The sequence below is a fragment of the Agelaius phoeniceus genome, chromosome 11 (assembly GCF_051311805.1).
Source record: "Agelaius phoeniceus isolate bAgePho1 chromosome 11, bAgePho1.hap1, whole genome shotgun sequence".
In the NCBI taxonomy this organism is placed as follows: Eukaryota; Metazoa; Chordata; class Aves; order Passeriformes; family Icteridae; genus Agelaius; species Agelaius phoeniceus.
In genome coordinates, this window is record NC_135275.1 from 5383352 (window position 1) to 5408864 (window position 25513).

The 25513-nt window shown below is 41.8% G+C and overlaps 1 protein-coding gene across 8 annotated transcripts in view; it reads right to left on the bottom strand.

Moving 5' to 3' along the window:
• Nucleotides 1-25513, bottom strand: part of ATP2B2 (ATPase plasma membrane Ca2+ transporting 2) — a 415395-nt gene that overhangs the window by 271441 nt on the left and 118441 nt on the right. For all 8 annotated transcript variants that reach the window (XR_013183879.1, XM_077184650.1, XM_077184637.1 and 5 more), the window contains one exon: nt 1936-2035. The gene's annotated coding sequence lies outside the window, so the exon portion shown is untranslated. The remainder of the gene's footprint in view (nt 1-1935; nt 2036-25513) is intronic.

A 25513-nucleotide genomic window follows, 5' to 3' on the forward strand; every position in this document is an offset into this window, starting at 1 on the left:
TGGAGGTGAGAACTGTAGGTGCACTCATCACCTGAGTGGAAATCAGCAGTGGAAAAAGAGAGCAAGCCTTTGAGTAGTTTCTCTCCACATTTACATTACATAATATTTGGAATGCATTAAATCTGTGCAAGTGCCACTTTGTATAATATAATTATTTTTATCAACTTCCTAACACAACAGTTGTTTCAGGTTTTTTAATGTACAATACAGAAAAATTAATCTAAAACAAGTTGGTGCAGTATTCTGCAGAGCAGCTACCCAGGACTTAGGGCTCTAATCTATGGAGAGCTTCCTTCATTACCCACAGAACACCAGCAAAGCCCTTTAATCTGAGTTATTCATTTCTTTGTGCTTCTCCTATTGAGCTTTAAGTCTGTTCCACACACATCACAGGAGAGGGAGAGTTCTGTGAGCAGGCACCCAAAGCCACAAGCTGTCTTGTTATCTTTCTGTTCTCCATCTCTGTTCTGTTTACTTGCTGAAAAAAGAGTGTAATTCTCTCTTCCCTGATAACTTGCTAATAATCTCAATATTTTGGGAATATATTTATTGTTGTCATAAAGCAAATTTGCTCTGACATCTCCTTGCAATCATAAAAATGAATACTAAGCTTATACTTCACTCTACAAAATTCCATTTCACAGTTAATACTTACTAATTTTTCTTTATTGGTTCTACTATTTCATAAGCCCAAAACTCACTTGCTAGTGAGTGCTATTTTTCCCTTTTTTCTCTAATAGTTTGACCATTATACCTCATTTTCCCTCCTTGGTTAATGAACCTTCAGCAACAAGAGAGGTAACAAATGAAAATACAGATTGCACATGCATTGTACCACCACTTGCAAGTTACTAGAATCACTTGCTATTCAAGAGAAAATTCAGAATAAATACCAGCTTGTACAAAACAGTGGAATTTTTATACAATCAGTGGCAGTTGGGCAAAGCCATTTTAACAAGATTATGAAGTTCAGCCAGCCCAGCTTGCCTGGCTTTCAGTGCAGTTACAATTAAAGAAAAGCTGGAGATAATGTGGTGCTGCCCCACACCTAATAGCACTGGCTGGATTCCTGCTCATCTAAGCAGAACATCCTGGAAATGTATGGCTTCAAAATTTCATAATTGAACCCCCAACCACCTGGTTACAGAAATTAAAGTCTCATCACTGCTAAGGCAGAGCATTTTCACACAGGTGAAAAATGGCAAATTAGATTCACACCACACCAAACATGGTGACAAATGTATCAGCACTCCACCTGGATCTAATAATTTTATTATTAAGTTGAGCTTATAAAACATGGCTCATGATATAGATAAAAAAAATAATTAAGCCATGTACTATTACTGCTGGAACTTTCATTTCTGCATCCCAGGCTATAACTGATACTTTACATGAGAAATTCTAGTTTGAGTAAAATTGAGGGTTTGCTTTATGAAGAATATATTTATAATTGTGGGGAAAAAACCCTGTCCACATCAAGTACAGAGGAAGGATTATTTAGTCCAAATTCCCAGGGTCTGGGGGCAGTGGGAGAATGCAGAGGTTCCTGTTTGCAGAGAAGCCAACTCCTCCTGCACCGCTGCCGTGCTGGGATCCAGCATCTCCTCACACCACCCAGCAGCAGTGCCCTCCAAACAGGTTTGCCACATTCCCTGATCCCACATGTCACACAGCACAACATGAAGGGACAGCAGAGTGATCTTCCTAGCCAAGGCAATCTCTCCTTAAACAATTAAAAAATATAAAACCATCCTTATGTGGAAAAAATCTCTGGTAAAGTGAATAGAGCACGTCTGGTCCTTGGCTGGCATCACCAAGCCAAAAGTCAAGATTTTACCAATCAAAATGAATTCCTCAAGAATGTTCCAGAATTTCTATGAAGTTACAACAGTAGATTTTTAATTTGAGGGAGGAAAAGAAAAAGAAGCAACTTACAGTTGTCTTGTAAAAACAAGCAAGTGCCTCATGAACAGGGTTCTGAGTCACATAACCAGCTGGGTCTTCTCCTGTTGGCTAATCAATCTTGATTTCAAAACTGGAAGAAAGAAAGAAGATAATTAGACTTGACAAACCCCAGAGAATTAAGCAAATTAATAGAACAAACAAGGATTGATCTAAAGGATGCCCCACAGGAGAAACAGATCCAAGAGCAAACATCCAGTGTCATAAATAGTTAGGGACATTTTGCAGTAAAATCAAGTGATTTTAAAAAGTTCCAACTCTGTGACCAAAGATGTGAATTAAAAGCTTGAAAACACAGTGTCAATGATATCTCTTTTACCCATTTATCAGAGCTGTAGCACTCTGGCCTCTCATATTTGTAAATAAATGTGATTTTTAATGGTTTTGGAGACTGAAAATTCCATGTGTGAGGGAAAGGCCAGCAGAGAGGGCAGGAGCAGAGGGGAGACATTCCCCTGCTTTTCCTTGTATGACATAAGAACTTGGAAGGGAATAATTGAGAGGTCTTAAGGTCATCAGAGAGATGTGATGGTGAATAAGTGACAATCTGGCTGCTTTCATAAGAGATGCTCAGGAGGGTGCAGGGAATGACAGGCAAGGAGAGGCCCTCCTTGCACAGGATGTGGGAACACATCCTTACACTGTAAGGACAGACAGAAATACATCCATTTTTCATGGTTTGGTAGTAAAATGATTGTTGTCTCCAGCAGGATGCCATGGCTGACCCAAGCACAGGATTACATTGGGTTCCTCTGGTGTCAAACCTCAGCTTCTGGCAGAGCCAGAGGGGACACTCCTGGGAGAGCAAACATCCACTTCTGGCTTGTGAGCTCCAGCTAATGATCAATTCATCACACCCCTCAGTAAATCATGTTTGGATTCAGCTTGCAAAAACTGGATTGTTTAAGGCCCTTTGAACACCATGTGAAAACATCTTTCATTATAAATGAGGATTTCCCTGCAGACACCAGTAGCATCACATCTGCTTCATCTTGGATTAGCATAAAGGAGCGACTGTCCCCACGCTCCTGCCACTGTGTCAGCTCTGCCAGGTTTGGCACATCATGGGCTTTATTCAGCCTCCACCTTGTGCCCAAATGAACAGTCCAACTATCCAAACACATTTCAGTTCCATATTGCTGGCATTTGTTTGAGGTATAGCAACATCCCTTAAATATTCTTACTCTAATTTAGCTCGGTTCAGTTTGTGTAATTTCCCTGGGACTTCCAGGACATGGACACCATTCCTCTGTAAACCACATTTCAAATGTACTGTGAAGGTTCATGCACAACACAGAGCTCCAGGACCACACAATATCCCCAGGCTTCCCCTCCCCTCATGGCTGTGGAAATCAGTGGGAGGTGATTTTGGGGGATGGACAGATGGAGCAGCCCAGGGGAGAAGCACGGGGAGGTGAGAGTGCTTCAGAGAGGCTGGACATGCCCCAGCCATGTCTGGGACCCCAATCCCCTGCCCTGGGCTGAGCCCAGTGAGGGCAGCAGGGCCTGGGCCAGCACAGGAGGGACCTGGAGGAGCCCAGAGGAGGCTCCAGGATGAGCAGAGGATGGAGCAGCTCTGCTGGGAGGAAAGGCTGGCACAGCTGGGAGTGTTCACCTGCACAGGAGAAGCTTTGGGCTCACTGAATTATGGCCTTGCAGGGCCTGCAGGGGCTGCAGGGAAGATGGAAAGAGATGATTTACAAGTGACAGAACATGGGGAATGGCTTCACACTGGCAGGGCAGGGTTAGATGGGATATTAGGAAAAAAATCCTTCCCTGTGAGGGTGGGCAGGCCCTGGCACAGGTGCCCAGAGCAGCTGTGGCTGCCCCTGCATCCCTGGCAGTGCCCAAGGCCAGGCTGGACATTGGGGATTGGAGCAGCCTGGGATGGTGGAAGGTGTCCCTGCCATGGCAGGGGTGGAATGGGATGAGTTTTAAGGTCCCTTCCAAGCCAAGGCAGCCTCTGATGTGACTCTGTGCTATTTAATGCCAAGGGATGCACAGCCTTGCACTAACAGTGAAGGAGGAACACACTGAACCTGCCTGCTACAAACAGGACCCTGTGTAGGATCCAGTCTGAAATCCCAGTCTCAAGACCCTGTCTACCAAAGAAAATATGACTTTTGGAACAGGTTTCTAACCAAATATTTATTATCAGGCTGTACCACCAGGTGGCAAGATTGCAAAATAAAGGAATTTTTCAAATTGTTCCTAAAACCCATTCAGTCAGGGCTGCTTCAAAGACCCCTGGCTGGGCCATGGTGATTGTTTTGGGTGAGTATTTAACATGTACCCACATGGGTCTGTAAAATAAAGTATTTTAAGTTTTCTCTTCTCATGTAGTCAACAGTCAAATGCAACACAAGATTCCCAGTACATGAAAAAGCAAATTGTGGCCACCAGCTGCACTTCTGTGAAGAACTTGGTTTTCCCACTGTTTTCATCCTCTTTCCCTGATAACCAGTTTAACCTTTTCAAAAGAGCCTAAAACCTGACCTGACTGCAGGGAACCACATAATAAGTGGGAATATGACTCAAAAAGATTAATAAAATTACTTTGAAATTGGAGAGTAAAGACTTTACACAGAGTGTACTTACAATCATTTGGGTAATTTTTTCCCATATATTTTCATTTATGTGGTTATATCCAAATTATCTATAAACCAAGACACAGTTCTAAGCGCTACACTAAAGGTGTGCCATGGACACATGAGCTCAGTTTAAAGGGCTGAATTTTATAATTTGTTATTTTAATTCAAAATTTAGGGAAAATATAAATCTCCAGTAACAACTTGGGAAACTCTCTCTCTGCTGCCTCACCCCTAGATCACAAAGGACACCATGTGAGCACCCAGTCCACATTATGTGATTTATTTGTATCTATATACACACAGATAGGCATATGGCTAAATAACAGGATAGACAATATTAGTAAAGCTAGTACTGGTAACCACACCAAGCTGGTGAGAAACTCTACCTGACCCTGAGATATGCAACACAAAAGAAACAATGATTCCAGAAATAGTTGAGGGACTTTTTCCTTCCATTTGTAGCCTTGCACCTGCTCCATAACACACAGCTACACTTCACAGATGCTTAAAATATTGTCATTATCCCTGGAGCTAGAAGAAATTAGGTAGGTGTAAAATAATCAGAATGTCAAGCACATTAAATGTCAAGCATAAATAAGAACCAAAATTGGAATCTTTCAAAGATGCTGGTACTCCCACAGTTGGGCAAAAAGTGTTAACTTCAATAACTGCCACCATTTGGGACTTGTATTATTATACAAACCACCAAATCCTCTGCCTTAATGGCATCAGCTTGAAAGATGATTTGGCATTAGAAAGTAGAAGTAAATGTTATCCAAAACATCAAGAAAACTTCCTGCCCCAAAATAGATTTTTATTTGAGACTCTTCAATTCAAACACTCCAGGATATTGAAATTAAAGAGAAATAAAAAATCCAAAAGGCTTTGCAGGAGAAGGGAGGGATGAGTAATACATGAGCCTGTGTTACATGAGATGGCACCAAAAATATAAACTGCAAAATAAACTGCCGAGTTATGCTCCTTCAACCAATAAAACAAAACAACTTGTTCAATCAACTTTTAATTCTATAATCCAATCATCATGAAAATTAAATCAAGCACTCTTTCCCTAGTGAATATATACTAACTAAATATTTTAAAGTGAAGATACCTAAAAACTAAATTAGATTGGAAATTCTTTCAAGAGAGATTTGCTTTCATCTAAGTTCATACCATCCCAACATAGAGTCAAGTCCAGAAATCTAAAGTATAGTTAACTAAAATTTAAGCTTGAAAAAAAAAATATTAAAACCCACAAAGCACATTATGCCATGCTTAGAGAGTAGTACCTCTTGTGAAATGTCCAATGAAATCCACACAAGTGTTTGGGGTTTTTTATGTCTGGAACCAACATCTCCTTTTCCTTCCACTTTTCCTATTTAACTTTCTATTTAAACCACACAACCAAAGCAGCTTTACAGGAGATTCAGAGCTTGGGAATGGCTTTGCTTTGAGGGCTTCAGATGGGAAATTGCCTGGAAAAGTCTGTGGCCATGGAGAGGGCCATGGAGAGGGCCATGGAGAGGGCCATGGAGAGGGCCATGGAGAGGGCCATGGAGAGGGCCATGGAGAGGGCCATGGAGAGGGCCATGGAGAAGGCCATGGAGAAGGCCATGGAGAAGGCCATGGAGAAGGCCATGGAGAAGGCCATGGAGAAGGCCATGGAGAAGGCCATGGAGAAGGCCATGGAGAAGGCCATGGAGAAGGCCATGGAGAAGGCCATGGAGAAGGCCATGGAGAAGGCCATGGAGAAGGCCATGGAGAAGGCCATGGAGAGGGCCATGACCCCATCACAGAGATGTTCCCATGGCCAGAACACTCCACAAAATCCTGAGTATTTAGATGCTCACATGGAAGAGATTCACACTCATGGAAACTTTTCTCATCCTTTCAGCCTTGGGGCAAGAGCTCTTCTCTTTCTGGGAAGAGCTGGAGCAGGACCAATGGACTGACAGGAGGAGCAGGGCTGAGGTCAGCAGAGCATTTGGCCTCAGCCAGAGGCAGCTGCCAGCCCAGGGGAGCAAAGACTTGGAGCTGATTTGCAGCAAGAGAGCAGCAAGGATGGAACCCCTCCAGAGAACCTGAGGAGGGAAAACATCCCAGGGAGCTGAGCTTTAAAACCCCAATCTTCCTGCAAAGCACCCCACACACGCCATACCTCACCAGCATGGGCTGGGCTGTGCTTCACATTTCTGAAGCCTGAGAGAAAACACTCACACTCACCAACCTCTCCAATTGTACAATGGATTGATAGAATTAGGGCAAGACAGATTTACTCTCCTGCTTTAAGGAATCAAGGCTCTCTGCACTGTTTGGGACTTGCTAACGTGCACTGCCAGGATTACCATGCCAGCTTAAGCCTCTGCTCCAAATCCCAAACTAACAAGAAAATACAAAGTATAAAGGTATTAATAACTGGAGTTTAAATTACATTAAAGGCTTTGCTTTCTTCTTTGCCTTATTAAATAGGAAGCAAATAGAAAAAACAATCCAAAATTTAAAAGTAAAATGAGGCAGTGCCATATAGGTGAGCACTCTTCCATAAGGTCTTCATGAAAATAACATTTTCTCTTCCTAGAGAATACTGTGATCCAGCCACAGACTCAGGCAACTGAAGTACGTGTTCACATTTAAAAAAAATAATAAAATCAAATCCTCTTCATGTTCAAGATCACTCTCTAAAGCACTTACTCTATAAAAAGAAATCTGAGAGAGTACATACACCTGATTTATTTCAGGAGCCAAACAAAAATAACAAGAGTGCCACCTATCCTTCATTAGGAATAACAGAACTTCCTGTGGACTGACCTTGCTGCTAAAAACCCTGCACAACAAAACCTGACAGCTCAGAGCATATAAAACTCTCCATCTGGGCAGAAACTTGGAGGAAAAAAGTGCAAAGGAGTTTTGCATGGAAAAGCAGGATTAAAAAGAAATACAGGAGGAGGAGGACGACTTGGGAAAAATAAATCTGTTAAGTATCAAAAGTATAAAATCCAAAAGATTAAAATCCAGGATGTTTTAAAGCTTGAGGCCACATTTAGGGTTGCAGTAATGACTTTATGAAAATCAGTTTGTGTGTAACACGCAAGGAGCAAGCTTGGTGTAGAAGAAGCTGCTGAACAGAGGCAGCAGCTGCCACTGAACAGGAGACAGGGAATATTTATCCAGTGCAGACAACTGGAGCAGCAGAGAGAGGTGGGAGGGTCATTATTTTCTCTTTTTTTAAGTTATAGCAGATATGGAAGAATTATATAGTATATTATACAGTAATATATTCTATATATTGCTCATACAGATGAGCAATCCCAGCACCTATACCAGGAAAATAAAAAGAAATTATTGCACCTAGTGATAAACACATAAATAGATTTATTATATAAAATAATTATAAATATATCTAAATATATAAATTTGTATTTATATAAATATTACTGTATATGTTTTAAAATTTTATTTAAATGTATTTATATAATTTTTAATATGTATAAATAAATCTAAAATATTTTAGATTATATATTACGTACATAATTATATATTACGTACATAATTATATAATAGTATATATTAATAATATAATATATTACCTATTTTTTATTAATAAAAAAAGAGAAAAGTTTTCCTTTTTGGTAAAGGGAAGTCATGGCTCACAACCTGCTACATGTGATGAGGGAAAATCCATATATTTGCACCTATTAAAATCCAATAGATATTTGTAGGCTTCCCAAACTGCCTCCCACAAAGGGAGTCACATGAAAACTAAGGCACTATGAGATAATAAAGAAGGCCTTTGCTTTTCAGAAAATATCTGGGGAAGCAGAGCTCAGTTCTCCCTGCAGAGCTCTCCAGGGAATGTGACATGGAAAAGGTTGGAGCAGCAGAGCCAAGGGAAGGGGCAGAGTTCTTCCTGTGAAGTGAGGAGGGGCAGCCATGGGGAAGAGTGAAAAGACATTTCCAGCTGCAACTGGATGTTAAGGCAGGAGATGAACTTCAACACAAGTCCCCACATTATAATAAACACCTGAAAAAACAAATTGACTCCATTTACTGCTCCAATAGGGGAGCTCTGAGCTGATCCCCTCCCCAGAGAAGTGAGGCTGGGATAAAATAGTGACATAAAACATGGCCTGACATGGGGCAACATCCCTCCCATTCTCACACAACCACACAGAGCAAAAAACAGTCACATATTTGTCACATCTTCTATGGAGACAGCCTGGAGAAGGCTCCAGGGAGAGCTCAGAGCCACTTCCAGTGCCTAAAGGGGCTCCACGAGAGCTGGAGAGGGACTGGGGACAAGAGGGAAGGGCTGCAAACTGACAGAGGGCAGAGTTACATTGGATATTGGGAAGGAATTCCTGGCTGTGAGGGTGCTGAGGCCCTGGCACAGGGTGCCCAGAGCAGCTGTGGCTGCCCCTGGATCCCTGGAAATGCCCAAGGCCAGGCTGGATTAGAGCAGCCTGGGATGGTGGAGTGAGATGATCTTTAAGGTTCCTCCCAACCCCAACCATTCCTAATCCACAATCCACTGCCTGTAGGTTGGTCAGAAACCTCTCGAGGATGAAGCAGTATTTTTAAAATCAAGTGGACAGCCAATGCTGACAGCTAAACAATCATCTGCACTAAATTTCCCAGGAAATTGAGGTGTGAGACACCAAGCTCCAGGAAGCATTGCTTGCCAAGCAGATCTTCCTCAGAGACTTGATTTACAGGATAAACAAAATGCAGTGTCGCGTTGGAAAGTAATGGAGGTTACCTCAAACCTGTCAAAACTCACAACTTGAACCTCCCCTAAAGTATTGCAACTGCTTCACCGTAGGAAAAAGGTGGGAAGGAGTCCAAATGAGAACTGCAACCTCTCCAAAGAACACAACATGAACTCAAATAAAAATCATTCCATCAAGCTCCCCAGCAGAAGCTCCACAGTGAGAAGCCCTTATGGACTGATTTACACATAAAACAGCAAATTATGGTTTATCTATGGAGGGAGCCTTGCTCCAGTGGTTTATATAATATCAGTCCCTAAGCATAATTAACAGCTATATAATCAATCAGGAACTGCATGTTATTTTACTCTTGTACATCTCTGTTTGGAATCACATCCAAGACATTTAAAATTGTACTCCAGTTACAGCTTAAAAAAATCTGCTGTATGGTCTCATCAGAGAAGTTTCAGAAGGATGCTATTAATAAGTATTGAGACAAATACAAAGAATGGCAAAAAAGCAGAAGTGTGAAAAATATTTCCCATTAACATGTGCATATGGTTTCACTCAAAACAAATTTTCTTGCAGGAAACATGTTTATATAACAATATTAAGTTGTTACATTACCAAACTGGCTGTAAGTTTGTAATGGGACCATTTTGATTTAGGCACCGTAAAAATTTCAGCTGGAAGGCAAAAATTTCGAATGTATATGGAAACGATGGAAGTAAAGTCCTGGAGGGAAACTATTTGAGAGAAAAATGATCAAGACAAAAGAAACAAAGCTTTGTTTCTGAGCTCTGATGCCAAAAGCCCATGGAAGGAGGAGGGAGATTGGCATTCGGCCTCTACCTCACACAAAGATGTTTAAGACAGTTCCATTAATTGCTGCCAGTGCAGTTAATCTTAAATTCTTTCTGCAAACTTTCCATTTAAGTGATTTTAAGTACATACACCTGATTTATTTCAGGAGCCAAACAAAAATAACAAGAGTTAAATAACAAGCAGCAGGGGCCACCTGTCCCCAGGCATTGTTTGAGCACCCAAGTCCTTGTCAGCCTTACCAAAGCATTATTTGAGTAGCCAGCTGCAACAGGATTTTTAAGCAATTTTTAATCCAGCTCCATGCTTGGATGAAATAAACAATTTGTATAGAAGATTCTGTTGTAAATGTCAATTTTATTTTCTTGGCATTGACTTGCTTTTGGGATCTGGATTAGCTTTCGTGCTCGGCAGGACTGAAGCAGAACTGATACATGATAATGCTAAAAACATAATAATGCAGGAATTTCTATGTGTGAGCATTAACAGGAGAGACTCACCCAGGGAAACGACCCAAACTCTGTGAGTTTAACACTTCTCATGCACCAAAGGAGAGACCAACACAGGGATGAATCTCCCCATCCTGTGAAAGTTGGGAGTTACTTCTGATGGAGGAACAAAACTCCCTCAGCTGAGCTGGTTGGGTGGTGCTGCCCAGAGCAGCCGAGGCTGCCCCTGATCCCTGGAAGTGCCCAAGGCCAGGCTGGACAGGGCTTGGAGCCACCTGGGATGGTGGAAGTTGTCCCTACCCATGGATGGGGTGGCACTGGAGGAGCTTTAATGTCCCTCCCAAGCCAGGGAAGCTCAGGGGTTTTAAAAGGCTTGGACAGGTAAAGCCCAGAACCACGGGCACATGCTGGTGTTCAAAGCCCTGCCCTGAGGTGCTAACCCAGCTTTGTAGCAGTGTCATTCTGTATTTATGACAATGAAGGAAAGAGCAGGTGGGAAAACGAGGCAGTGGCTGGGTAGCAGGAACGTTCTGGGAGCTGTGGATTGGAGGAAGCACAATGGCACACCCACACTGCTCTTCTCTTTGGGGATGCTGAGAAACAGTCAAAGAAAACTCCTCAGGAGGAAAAGCTGATGCATGAACCCTCCCAGCAGGTGTTCAGTGCTGGGAGATAGACAGGTGCTCTCACCATTGTCTTCTACCAGGGGTAAATGAGATTGCAAGAGTATTTTTCATTATTTTCAGAGAGTGAGAGGATAAATATGAACCAGTGTGACAACTTGTTACTCTGGGAAACAAAAGGGGTACATTTGTCAGCAGCTATATGTGTACATTATCATTTCAGAAGTGACACATTAAATATGGATTATTATGCTGGGAAGGAGCAGCACCATCCTACAGCACCATCCATATTGAAGCCTTGCAGGAGGGCATCTGAGTAACTGCAGCCAAAACATCATAAGGAAAAATCCAAACCCATTATATTCAGTATTTATACTTGTTTATCACATTAAATATTTACTCTTTGCTCTCTGATTTGAAAATATCAGATGCAGTGCTTGTTGCTTGTTATCTAGCAAATAGATAAGAATAAAAATAGATAAGATAAATCCCTCAATAGCACCCAGAACAGCTAAAGAAAGAGGACAGACTCTCCATATACATAAGAAGCAGCAGGCACAGAGTTCCAAACTCCTCATCTCCCTCCAACTCCAGTCAAGGGAACTGAAAAGGCCACTTGGAGGAGGGAGTCCCACATGAGTTGATTTTGCCCTGTGGATTGCTGTCACTGTCATATTTTCTGAAAATCCCCCTTGCCCAGGATTCTTCTCCTGGGAAGCTGAGAAGCCTCAGAGAAAAAGGAAAAACAGTAATTATCTTATTTTGCTTCTCCCTGTGTTTTGCTGCTTTGGAATGTGGTTTGGAGATTGTTTATCCAACAGGTGGTTGGTTGATTGGTTTCATGTGAATTGTTTTGACTTAATGACCAATCACTGCCAGCTGTGTCAGGACTCTGGAAGCAGTCACGAGTTTTCATCATCATTTTTTGTAGCCTTCTGTCTGCATCCTTTCTCTATCCTTCAGTATAGTTTTAGTATAGCATTCTTTTAATATAATATCATAATAAATTAGCCTTCTAAGAACATGGAGTCAGATTCATCAATTCCTCCTTCATCCTGGGGACCCAGAAAATACCACAGATTGCAGGAAGGTTTGACACCATTTCCCTGGAAAAGCAGGGCACTCTCCCAGCCCTGAGCAGCAGCATCCTCCCAAAGAGCTGAGAGCTCTCCCATCCTCACAGCATCACCCAGAGTCACCCTGGTTGTGGTGCTTTTCCAGACTTTGCCACCGTGGGTGTCTAAAGCAGCACATCCTGGACACTGCAGCACCGGCAGCGTGTGGATAACTGTGATAGAGGAGTTTAAAAGGTTCTCTGCAAAGCTTCCTCGAGACCAAGGCAGTTTTCATTGTCTCCTCCCTCTTTGCAGCCATTCCTGTGTGCTCTGCAACCCTTCCTTCCCTCACACAATTACCCAAAGCCACCAATAAAGCAGCAACTGCTCAGTGAGCTGCTGCAGATTGCTAAATGATGGCCTTGCACAAAGCTCATCAGCCTGACTTGGATATTGCAATCACCAATAATCATTTAGATATTTCATGCAAAATGCCATCCTATTCCTCTCTCAGAATTACCAACCTTCAAAATCTCCTTCCTAAGCCCATCTGAATCAGTCAGAAATAATGGGTTCATTTCTTTCCAATTAATTCAACCTGGCTTAGGAAAAAAATCCCAAATTTTATTTGCCTCTGAAACAGTGGCAGCTCCACATTTCTTGTACTTGAAAGAGTCTCTGTACAAGTAATAATACTTGCCTAAATGTCTATTCCTTTAAAATTAACACCTAAAATTAAAAAAAAAAATCTTCCATATCCTGCAGGATTTCCTTATCTGCTTTACTCCTCAAGGGTTTGCTGTAAATGAGGTGAAGAAATCTAATAATGGGGCATATGAAAAAATAACCCTCCTGACCTTGTTCCAGGAGGAAAAGATTTTTAGAAGGTACATGCAAGGTACAAAAAGGCACCCTGAGAGCAGCAGTGGGAGGTGTGTCAGCTCCCCCAGGCAGGACACAGCCCAGAGCTGTGCTCTACCTGCAGGGAGCAGACACGAAGGTCCCCAGATCATCATGGTTAAGTTGATCCCCAGCTGGCACGTGGAACATCCACCTGGCACAGCAAAACCAGTGAGAACCAGGCTGTGGCTTTGCCCTGTCCCTTGCAGCCCTGTCTGGGCACAGTAATTCCTGTGGTTATCAGCCCAGCGTGGCTGGAGAGCAGGGGGAGCACCAGACACCAAACTGGGACTCCCTGCCTTCCCCAGGGTGTCCATCCCTGTCACCTGTGACCGTGTTCACAGGGGTCCCAGGCTGAGGGAAGAGATGAGGATCTGACTCCATGTTTCAGAAGGCTGATTTATCATTTTATGATATATATTATATTAAAACTATACTAAAAGAATAGAAAAAGGGATTTCCTCAGAAGGCTAGCTAAGAGTAGAATAAAAAGGAATGATAACAAAGGCTTGTGGCTCAGACTCCCTGCTTGAGCTAGCTGGGCTGTGATTGGCCATTAATTAGAAACATCTAACATGGACCAATCACAGATCCACCTGTTGCATTCTACAGTAGCAGATAACCATTGGGTACATTCTGTTCTTGAGGCCTCTCAGCTTCTCAAGAGGAAAAATCCTAAAGAAAAGATTTTTCATAAAAGATGTCTGCAACAGTCACACACCAGGGGGATATCGAGTCCCTCACAGGCAGTTTTCCAACAGCAGCTCAAGGACTTGCTCCTATAATTCTTGAAGCAACCCCATTTTTTTTTACAGAGGAATTTTTGGCTGGAGTTGTCAGGCCTACATTTCTGTGCAAAGGATTTATAGCTGGGAAGGAAAGGCAGGAAGGTCATGAAGAAATTCTCCTCTGGTGAAGGTACCCAGACACCCAGCAGCCATTTGGCACAGTAATTCCTGTGGTTGTCAGCCCAGCATGGCCAGAGAGCAGGGGGAAGGTCCCCAAATCATCGCCAGCTCCTGGTGCTACAAACTGGGACCCCCTGCCTTCCCCAGGGTGGCCATCCCTGTCACACACCAGGGGGATATCGAGTCCCTCACAGGCAGCTCCAACAGCAGCTCAAGGATTTTCCCTTGAAGCAATTCTTGAAGCAACCCCATTTTTTTACAGAGGAAGTTTTGGCTGGAGTTGTCAGGCCTACATTTCTCTGCAAAGGATTTATAGCTGGGAAGGAAAGACAGGAAGGTCATGAAGAAATTCTCCTCTGATGAAGGTACCCAGACACCAAGCAACCACTTGGGAAGAAGAGAAAACTGAAATTAAATTGAAATTCCTCCCAGTGAGGGTGTAAGGCCCTGGCACAGGGTGCCCAGAGAAGCTGTGGCTGTCCCTGGATCCTTGGAAGCGTCCAAGGCCAGGCTGGATATTGGGGTTTGGAGCAGCCTGGGACAGTGGAAGGTGTCCCTGCCCCATTCTAGCATTCTATATACTCTATATATTGATTCTATAAACTCCCCTCCTGAGCAGGAACATCCCAATGCCAAGATTTGCACTAAGAAGGAAAATTCTGTTCAGGAGAAACCTTCTCTCATCACCATTTATTGTCCCTAACTCCATTCTGCTCTCAAAGTTTGGATCCAGAGAAGATGGATTTCACATAAGAGTGAAAGCTGGAATGGAAATAACCCTTTGTAAATGATGGATGTGCATTACACCCTGAAAATTCTTCTTGGAAAATGACAGACAGCTCCAGCTATGGTCTGAGGCATTGGATGGATTGTGTGAGTGCTGCCAAAGCGCAGAGAACTCAAAAGGTCAGGCAGGACAAAGACCTAGAAGGAATACAAGGAGGCAGTCACATTACTCCTCAATTTTCAACAAAATGGGAATTTCTAAGCCACATAGGATGCAATATTAATTTTCAACCATGCAAATACTCAGGAAAACAGATCTAGTAATAAAAATCACTTTGCTCTTCAGACCAATAAAGCAACCAAACACGGAGTCCTCCTTCACTGCTGCCCCCAAGGAACCCTGGGCTCAGCCTTGCTGGCAGAGCTGTGTGGATTTAGTCCTCACTGCTTAAACCCTGCTCAGCCAATTGCAGCCCAACAGCCTCGTGCTGGCAGCTCTGACCATCCAGAACCATGAGTTAGGCTCTGTCCTAACCCCAACACTAACCTGGAGAGCCACCTGAAACATTCATCATTTGATTCACAAGATTGTCCTAAAATCACTGTTAAACTCACTTAATGCAAGGATTATTTTTAATGTGCTCCTAATTTTCCTTCATCAAGGTTCTAGAGAATGATTTAAAACAATTGTACAAATAGAAGCATAGCTTATTTAAAACCAGAACAAAATTGGCAAAACATTCCCATCTAATTGCAAGTGGCAGGAATAACTATCATGGAAAGAAAGCAAGGCTTGGTTTGTTTATCAGTAAATAAAGCAACTCACCAAAATCTGAAAACACAAAAATGCATTGGGAATGCTCTGAAAAAAATTATCTTAATTGAAAAATAATGGCTTGTCTGAATTTTATTTTCTTTGCATCTTTTAAAAGAAAATTCAGACAGCTCTGCACTCACATTGAATCTGAATATAATTGCAGTAGATCATGATGGTTCTCACAGCAGAGATGACATATCAGTGGCAAGCAGAGCCTGATGTGGATTAGGATGAGGGGGAAGAGCAGAGCTCTCTCCTGCACAGCATTTTTCATGCACACTGTACATCCCCACAATCAAACAGCACAGTCACCTTGCTGAATAATGAATGGCAAAATGAAAAGAAAATTAAGGAGCAGCAAGCAAAGGAGAGAAGATTGAAGCTGACATTTGCAAGGAGAGGAAGTCACGGAGAGGTTCCCAGTGGCTGCTCCAGATGGCTGCAGCTATTTTGGCCAGACTGCCTGGCCAGGACTGAGCTGCAGTGAGCGGAGCACAAGGGGACAGGAGGAAGGAGAGGAACAGAGGGACAAAAACAAGCACTGAAAATGGGATTTGGAGCCTGCAGGCCACCTAATTCTGGAGCTTGTGAAGAAGAGGAAGTTACAAAATAAAATAGTAACCATTTAGGAAAAGGAAACCAATTACCACTCGGGATTAGACAGAAATTTCTTTTGGCCACTGTATGGATTCATTATCTCTCCCATGCCTGGCTTTCTATAAACATAATTAAATTGACTATTTCTTCTGAGTAAATCTTACATGTGCTTTAGGCCACATAAAGCATCTTGCCATCTAATTGTATTTTTCATCTGCACTTTCCCCCATCGACCTCCCTTACAGAACTGGGAAGAAAGGAAAAGCCCTTCTGTATAGATTCATCTTTTTTTTTTTGTTTGCTTGCCTCAAGGTCCAATGCATATTCTAGCTGTCAAAAGTGATTTCCCTGCTCACTGAGCAAATATTCTCAACAAGGATTTTCTTTTATATTTCCTACTATTAAACAATGATCTTACAGACACAGGTAATAGAAATGCAGGCAGGTCAGAGTGCATCAAAGATTTATCTCTGGGCAGGCAGTCAAGTTTCATTAAATATAAAAATGATGTTTATGTAAGTGGAATGCAGGGTTGCTGCAAGTTGGCTTTGGGACATAGGTGACAAAGTTGCAGCAAAATGATGAAAAACATAACAAAAGCCAGTAGGAACCTCACATGACCCCGAGCCTGTATGGTAGGTGAATATTCCATTTCCAGAAGACTGTTTTAAACAATATCTCAAAATATATTTAAAGACCTGAAACTGGATTAAGTCTTAAGTCCTGATGCCTGATAAAAGCAAATCTTTTGTACTCTCTAACACTGGGCATAAGATGAGAAATAAACCACAAAGAAAAAAAAAAGGCAAAGCAAGTGCAGAAGTGGTGCAAAGCAGGTTTGTGGCTGACAGCACAGTGTGGTGTGAGCTGTGTGCAGTGCAGGTGGGAGCCCAGGGCAGAGCTGGCAGCCAGAGCCAGGGATTTGTCTCCAGAGTGCCCAACCCAACCTCAGCACAACCCAAGACCCTTCCCCAGGGCTGCATTCAGGGCCCTGAGTGGAAATGGTGCCAGGGTTCTCACAAACCTGCAGGAGCCCAGACAAAGCCTGGCATGAAAAAAGGGTAAAGCCTTGGGTAGCTCCTGCCAGAGCAGCTGATGTCCTGCTAAGAGCTGTCCTGGTGAGCAGGAACAGCATTTACAGAGCTGAAAAACCCAGCACATCAGAGTTTTAAATTATCAAAGCAGATAACAAGGACCAGAGGATTACTGCAGAGGCGAAGCTGAGCTGGAGGATATTCCTGTAAACGCAGCCAGGAGAAGTTCAGTCACGTTTTCATTTAGGAATTCAAACACCCGTGGCCTTCAATAGTCCTTAGGAACCCAATACTGGGTACTGGAGGTATTTAGGTCCAAATAAGCACTGATTACCACTTCAAAAAATTCCTGTATTTCTTATTCTGAACACCAGGTATCAGCATCTGATGTAGCTGAACTCCATTACTTGTCCCAGTGTGGGGTCCCCAATGCAAAACCCCCCTAAACTTGATGTATTTTACAAATGCTAAATATACATGAAAGTTAATCAAGAGAGAGGTCTTTACAAAATGTCTAAAGCTTCTTTAAAATCCTTGCAATGTCTGAACAGTTGTTGTGAGTGAACTGCTAAACAGAATTAAAATTCAAGCAAGATCAGATACCAGGAAGGATTATATTCCCTAAAAAGGTCGAATAGAAAACTCTGAAATATTTCAGGCAACTGTTTCCATGTTCAAAGCACCATGACAAAACAATAAACCAGAATATGGAAAGCAAAGCATCAGGAGAGTTTAGGAAATTGAGGATGGAACATGAAGACAAACAACTTGTCAAGCAACAGACATTTCCCTCCCGTGAACAAACCCCCAAACTCCAGGATGTGATGCAATTTGGAAGAATTTGCTTGGATGTCAAAAGATACCAATAAGTAGGAAACTTGGTGTTTGTTTAATGGATATAAGAGAAATTCAGGCAATGCCATCCCATCACTAGGAAAATAATGGTCTAAATACAAGAACAAGGAAAGCACACACCAAACATGGATAATTCATGGCTGCTGCCAGTGTGTCAGAAATATGAGTATAAAAACATGGCTTTCTGTTTTTTTTAATTAGTTAAAAATAATTAATCCATAAACAAAAACCTGAGGTTTTTTGGGTTTTTTTGGTTTTTTTGTTTTTTTTTAATTAAGCCATGTCTTGGGGTTAAACAATTTTAAATACAAAGCAAAATCAAATCGGGTTCATCAAAAGAATTATAAGATATCTGTGTTAAATAATGAAAAATAACAAGGTTTCATTTTTTCATTATTACCAGAAAACACAAAGTGGAGACTACAGAAGAAGAAAAAGTTGCTCCCTGAGAGACAAAAGAATTATTAAGATTATTAATAATTTGTACAGAAAATAATATTTTGCAATTAAAGGCCAATGTGTACTCTAGAGCCCATGGATAAGATAACAGAAGATCTGGAATAAGAAAAAAATATAGGAGAACACAAGACAAAGTCCAAACTTCCAATGCAAAAACAAGTAAAATTCTGATTTCCAACATTGCCAAGATTTTCTGATTATTAGGGAAGCTCCAGACCTTGCATGGCTCTTGCTGCTGAGGACACACAGCTCTGCACTCTGCTGCCACAGAGCAAGAGTCCAAAGAAATTTAGCCAAGCTAAGTTAAGAGCTCAGCCAGACAGGAATGCCAGTGATGAGAAGCCACTGAGAAGGGACCATGAATAGAGAATGGCTGCACAACAGAGAGGGCAGAAATCAAGAAACCCCCTCTGTGAGTGGCTGAGCTAATGAAGCCTCGCTGGCTTCTCTGCTGTCTAATTGTATGCAAGATGAAAATGGAGCTTTCTTCCCCAATTAGTGATGTCTCAGGAGATCTGATTCCCCAGCAGCTCTTTGGTATTCAGCAGGGATCATCAGCCTTTTTTTTTTACGGCTTTCTTTCCCCTCAGCCTGGTCATCTGCTTTCCCTGCTGGCAGGAGCTCCCTGTTTTCTGTCTCTACCTGCCTGCCAAACAGGCTCACACTGGCCCAAGGACTCAGGAATTATTGAAGTGTGGGGAGAGAAAAAAAAAAGGATGAATGCAGAGACACACCAAGAGATTTGGTCTGAACGTTTCCAAGGGGAGCTGCTGCCAAATCTTGGCAGCTCCTCCTCAGTCACTTCAGCTCCTCAGGTTTGCATTTTCCCCTCTCCTACCCCCACTCAGAAGCACCAAGTCAGGAGAAGGAATCTGGGTTTTGGGAATGAATCACCTTCTCAACACTTCTCTTCATGAGACTCTTTCCTCTTTGGAAACTGTGACCCCTGTGTTCACAGGGGTTCTTGGATGAGGAAAGAGACAAGGATCTGACTCCATGTTTCAGAAGGCTCGATTTATTATTTTATTATATATATTACATTAAAACTATACTAAAAGAATAGAAGAAAAGGTTTCATCAGAAAGTTAGCTAAGCAAAGAATAGCATCAGAAAGAATGATAACAAAGCTTGTGTCTCAGAGTCCAAGCCAGCTGACTGTGATTGGCCATTAATTACAAACAAACCAACATGAGCCCAATCCCAGATGCACCTGTTGCATTCCACAGCAGCAGATAACCATTGGGTACATTTTGTTCCTGAGGCCTCTCAGCTTCTCAGGAGGAAAAATCCTAAAGAAAGGATTTTTCATGAAAAGATGTCTGCGACAGGAAACTCAGCAAGAGATCATACATATGCAACAGAAAACCCAACAAACTCGATTTATTTTAAGCCCAGGAAAAGGGAATTAAAAGACAAACACTTTGCAGGAGTTAAAACAGAGCCATTTGCAGGTTTATTAGCAATGAGGACAAAGAAGGCAAATGGTCACAATGAACTTGTCGAGCCTTCCCAGCACCTCCTCGTGGGGGAAGCTACCCTACTTTCCAGAGCAGTTTTCCTCAGACTCATCACTTTCTGCTAACAGATGGGAAGCTGAAGATAGAAAGAGGCATAGTTTATGCCTAGCACCAAGGGGAGGGAAAAATTATCTCAGCAGGAGATTCTTTAAAAAAAAAAAAAAAATCAGCAACTGTCCTTCTCTTTAGAAACCAGGGAAGGGGGAAGTGTTGAAGACAAAGGATCACAGACTTTTCCTGGTGCTGCCCATGTTCTGAATGCCAAGCCCAGCTCCTCCAGCCTCTTCTGCTCTCCTTGCTCCTTTTCCTAACCACCCATCAGTGCTCACATGAGAGCAGTAGGAGAAAAAAAGCTCCTTCAGAAGTCTAACATGAAGAGTTCTGTGATCAAAAAGGCTTCCTCATACTCTATACATTGGAAATACATTTTTTCTGTAAAACTCAGACCATTTCAGCTCATCCTTAATCCTGAACTCCTATCTGAATTAGTTACTTGACCAAGCAGTCAGGATTTCCCTAACTCAGAGATGGCAAAACCCCCTCTGTAATGATCCAGCAGCAGGGCAAATCCTGGAATACACACCGAAATATTGTGCAGGGAAATGCTGGGATGTACACTAAAATAGACTCTCTGATGCAGATGGGAGTTTATAATTTGCCATTGAGACCTACAGATTTCCTGAAATTGTCATGATACAGTAAAAATGTCACTGGTCTGAAGTCACTTAATGTTTTCTTCCTTTCCACCACTATGGAATTGTGAGAACATTTATCAGTAATCATATTGAGGAAAAAAACCTCAAACACCATCCCAGCAACAAATTAAGCTGAACTAACCCCCTTTAGATTGTGATACTTTAATACTCAAGGGGGGAAAGACCCTCTACAAATTGAGCAAGCTTGCCTAGTGCTGGAAAGGACAAAGTGCTAACAGTTTTTAGCATCATTTGTCATCATTTTCTAGATGCCAGCACACACTCCACTTAGATTTGCACGTGTTTGTGTGTGCATGTGTGCCCTTTTGTGTGGTTACATAAAAATGCACACAATTTTGGGGACCGTGGCACCAGAAGCATTAACACCATATTATCTACACACAACTTTAAATTCAGATTGGAACCTAAACCAAGGAATTTGGGAGTGATTATTTCATTTTCCTGTCAGTGATTTACCAACTAAATTGAGCAGAAAAGGGCTGGTTTGCTCCAGTGCTAACATTCATTGCGGAACACGAGCCTTGCCCAAACCCTCAGCACCTCAGGGCAGAAAGGACAGCATTTGCACAACACTTATTTTACATTTTTTTTTAGATTTCTCCCCTGTGAGAGTGGGCAGGCCCTGGCACAGGTTCCCAGAGCAGCTGTGGCTGCTCCTGGATCCCTGGAAGTGCCCAAGGCCAGGCTGGACAGGGCTGGGAGCAGCCTGGGACAGTGGAAGGTGTCCCTGCCCATACTAGCATGTAGAATGAGATGATCTTTAAGGTCCTTCCAACCCAAACCATTCTGTGATTTCTCTTTAGTTCCAATTTCCAGAGCCAGCTGAGAGAATGCAGAGATTTAAAAAAATTATTGTGTGTATAGTTCTTCAAGGGAAAAGCTCCCATTTCTGTCTTCCCCAAGAGAAAAGAGGTCACCAGAATCAGGGTGAGAACGTTTCCAAGGAGGTTTGCCTTTGACAGGGCAGGCATGGAATTGCATGAGTGATTCTTACACAGGAGTGTGAAGATAATAATCAAGCTCTAAGAAGGCTGAAATTCCCAGGAGATCTATACACATGTATAAACCCTGAAATAATGAAAGATAAAGGTTTGGTGAAAGTATCAATGCCTCTGTTATTTCTGAACAGATCCCAGGTGCTTAACAGAAAAACAGAATACAAATATAGAGCTACACACACCCAGTTACACAAAAAACCAGAAGTGAACCAGAATGGTTTATGAGAGACATCAGAATATCATCAACTAATCAAGTGCATCTTCTCCCTTTTGGGAAGATAACTGCAGCCTCTGTAGGCTTGAGAAATCTACCTGGATTTGGATAAATATAGAAAATGGAAGTTGAGCTGCCTCTTTAAATGCTGAGTGATTATAGGAAGGTACTTTGGGGTTTTTTTGGGTCCATACTGTGACCATAGAAGAAACTGCACCACAGCAGGTTCCCTGCCATGGGCACCAAGCACTATTTTATCTTGGAAATTCATTAGACCATCAATTGAGACAAGCACTGACTGAACAAATCAAAGAGCTATTTATCCACAAGCAGTGCAACAGATTAGGTTACCAATAATTACAGACATAAAATAATGCAGACTAGTCTACAATGTGGTTTTGTGAGCTTCTATTTTGTTGGAGTTCTATTTTGCACCATTCTTATAGACTGTTCTGTAGTGTCATCATAAAGAAAATTTATCCAGTTTCTGTCACTTCCCTAAATCTTTCTGACTAGCCTGATACATGCCTTGATTTATAAAGTCTGTGATTATTTACAGATTTGCCCTCCATCATTCTGAAATGAATTTTCCTTGAACATTCGTTTCCTGGCTGAAATCTAAGAGAAAGTAATACAGGGAGAACTTTCAAGGGTAACCTTGGCTATGAAATAGGTTAGGGAGCCTTTAGTCCAGAGGATCCTTGTTCAGAAACTACTACAGGTGGCAGAGTGATGAAAACAGGGAAAGAATTCTAGACAGGTCATCAAGAAAATGCTAAATAAGACTCAAGATGAGCATCCTCATAGTGAAGACAGGCTTCCCATCCCAGATTTCCTTTGATTCCCCTGAAAATCTCTGATTTCTGACTGCCACTATCACAGCCTTTGATTACAATGATTTTGTGGGTGGCTGGAACTTCCCCAGAAATATTTCCAGACCCAGCCAAGCTCCTCTGGTGTGCTGCCATCTTATTGCAAAAGTTCCATACCTGCTCAGTGATTCCTCATGGGCAGCTCCTCACAGCACAACCAACAAACTCCAACTCTCTTCTCAAGCACCTCACCCACTCTTTTATAGCCCTCACCCTCATTGGACACAGCTGTGGCCTGTTAAGGGCAGGTCTGTTCCTAATCTTTGGTGATTAGTACAGCTGCAGCTCCTCAGCAGTGAGATTGCCTTCTGCACTATCTTTTCTTTCATTCTATCCCCCCACACTGGTGCTCTGTTGACAAAAATGATTATTTAATGGGGAACCCATGTGCTCAGCTATCAGAGAGAGCCCTGCAAGCAGCAGAGCTGCCCCAGGGGCAGTGCCAGGGCACCCAGGGCTGGCACCTCCAGGCTCTGCCCACTGACACCTCCACACTCCACCCTGCCTCATGAAAGCCGACCAAAAACCTGTGCCTTCCCTTTTTATTCCACCCAAAGTTCACTTCTGCTGGGCATTCAAAACAAGCCTGAAAACTGAGGGTGTTCCATTCTCAATTATTCAATACAGGAATGGGCACCACACAGATTTTTCCTCTCTCAAACCAACCCTCAGCTCGTGACAACTCGGTGCTGAATGGGTGGCAGGACTGTGACAGACACTGGGAGTCAAGCTCCAGCAGCATCATGATTACATTTACAAAATTATTTCTTATTAAAATTATTAAATTATTTCTTATTTTTAAAAAAGTGAGAAAAGCCTGAAGTGATTTCATTTGACCAAACAAAGGATGCTTGATATGAAGATGTTGTTTCATTTCTGATTAAATGAAAACTGAGCTCTGTTAAGGTGGGAGTTGGAAGATAAAGTTAACCTGAGTTACCAGCACCACCAACCTAAGATGATTTCACATAAAGCTCGAGGAAATTTTATCAAAACTATGAAAAGAAGATTTAAATATTGAAAACAAAAAAAATCCCTCTTGTTAGCTAGTCTGCCATACCTTATGTTCCAGTGCTTAGTTTATATGTTAGCAAAACAGAGGTAATTAGGTTGGCATTAAATTCCAGTACATAAAAGCTGCTGAAATTTTCATTTGCAGAGATGTTTAACCATCATTTTCTTCACACTTTGAAAGTGAATATAGACAGTCTGCCTAATGTCCTCTTATGTAACATGCAGCAAATCCAACAGAAAGTAATGTGGAATAAAACATATCTGGGCTTTTTCAATTTTACGTGTATTTCATACATAACACATTTAACCTGACAAGAAGAAAGGTAATAAGAATAAAATATTATTAAAAATAAAATTCACTATTTCATCAATTTGAAATAGTATTTTTTGGTTCTAATCCTTAAGCTATGAAAGAAAGTCTAAGTTTCCATGGAAAATGTTCTATTACTAAAAAACAGACAAATAATATTCAGATAATAAATCCTGAGCAATACTTTTTAGCTGCTAGTAGGTGAAAAAATACTGCTGTCAAGTGACTAAAATAAGCATTCAATTCTCTAACAGTCTGAAATATAACAGATTTCACTACAATATCAAAGTGCACTCAGGTACATGAAATACATGACACAAAGGACATCCACAACCACATTAGAAAGATTTTTAAATTTACAGTCCTAATAATAAACCTCCTTTTTCATGTGCTTGATAGAGAGGGCAAATATATGGAACTGCTGCTCTTCTGCAGCTTGGCACAAGCCATTCCCAAGAGGGAGAACCACCAGGATATTGGGAAATGCTGTTTAGAACTCTGGTGAGAAGCATTTTTGTCTGTAATGTAGTGACCCTGCATCACCAGAGGCACATGCAAATTCCTAACACCTCTGTTCCCTTAAATAAATGAGAATATTCAATATTGCTATACAATAAAAAGGCTTTTTCCACTACTGAACTTGTATGTCCACGTTATGGGGATTGGAGGACAAACCATAAAATTATCCAGCAGATTTGGCTGCTGCTCCTGGCCTGGGGAATTTGCCTTTCTGTCAGGAAGGTGGGTGCCCATTTCACCCATTTCAGGACAGACTCAAGAGGAACCACAGCAAACTTCCACCCTGGTATTCCTGCAGCAACACCATCCCCACTTGGGTCTTCTTAAGTCAAAGCTTGTCATGGAAAATGCATGTTCTTTAGCACATGATGTATAAACAGCCTTTTTTTTTTCCTATTTCTACCCTGGAGAAATACCTGCATTGTCCATAGCAATTTAATATATGTCTGCCTACTGCCTTAAAGATATTTTAATAGATTTACTAGCAGCCATCATACCTGGATTTGACTTAATTTCCAGCCTCAAAACCAAACTATAATAAAATAGCTGTTGGACCTGTCACAGCCTGAACATAGCAAGAACTAAATGCCATGTTTTCAGCTAGTCAGAAAATTCTCTTTAAATAGAGAGATGATGATCATACCAGAAGACATCATCAGCTTTCATAATTCAAAATTCCTTTGTGGTGGTTGCAGCATATTACATGGAAAAACAAGGGGGGATAAGTATAAAAAAATATATATAAGAATATATATGAGTTAGGTCTGGAATAGAGTAGCCAAGGAAAATTCAGGAAGACATAGAAGTAAAAGGAAGCCCTTTTAAGTTAATTTACTATTATTTTACACA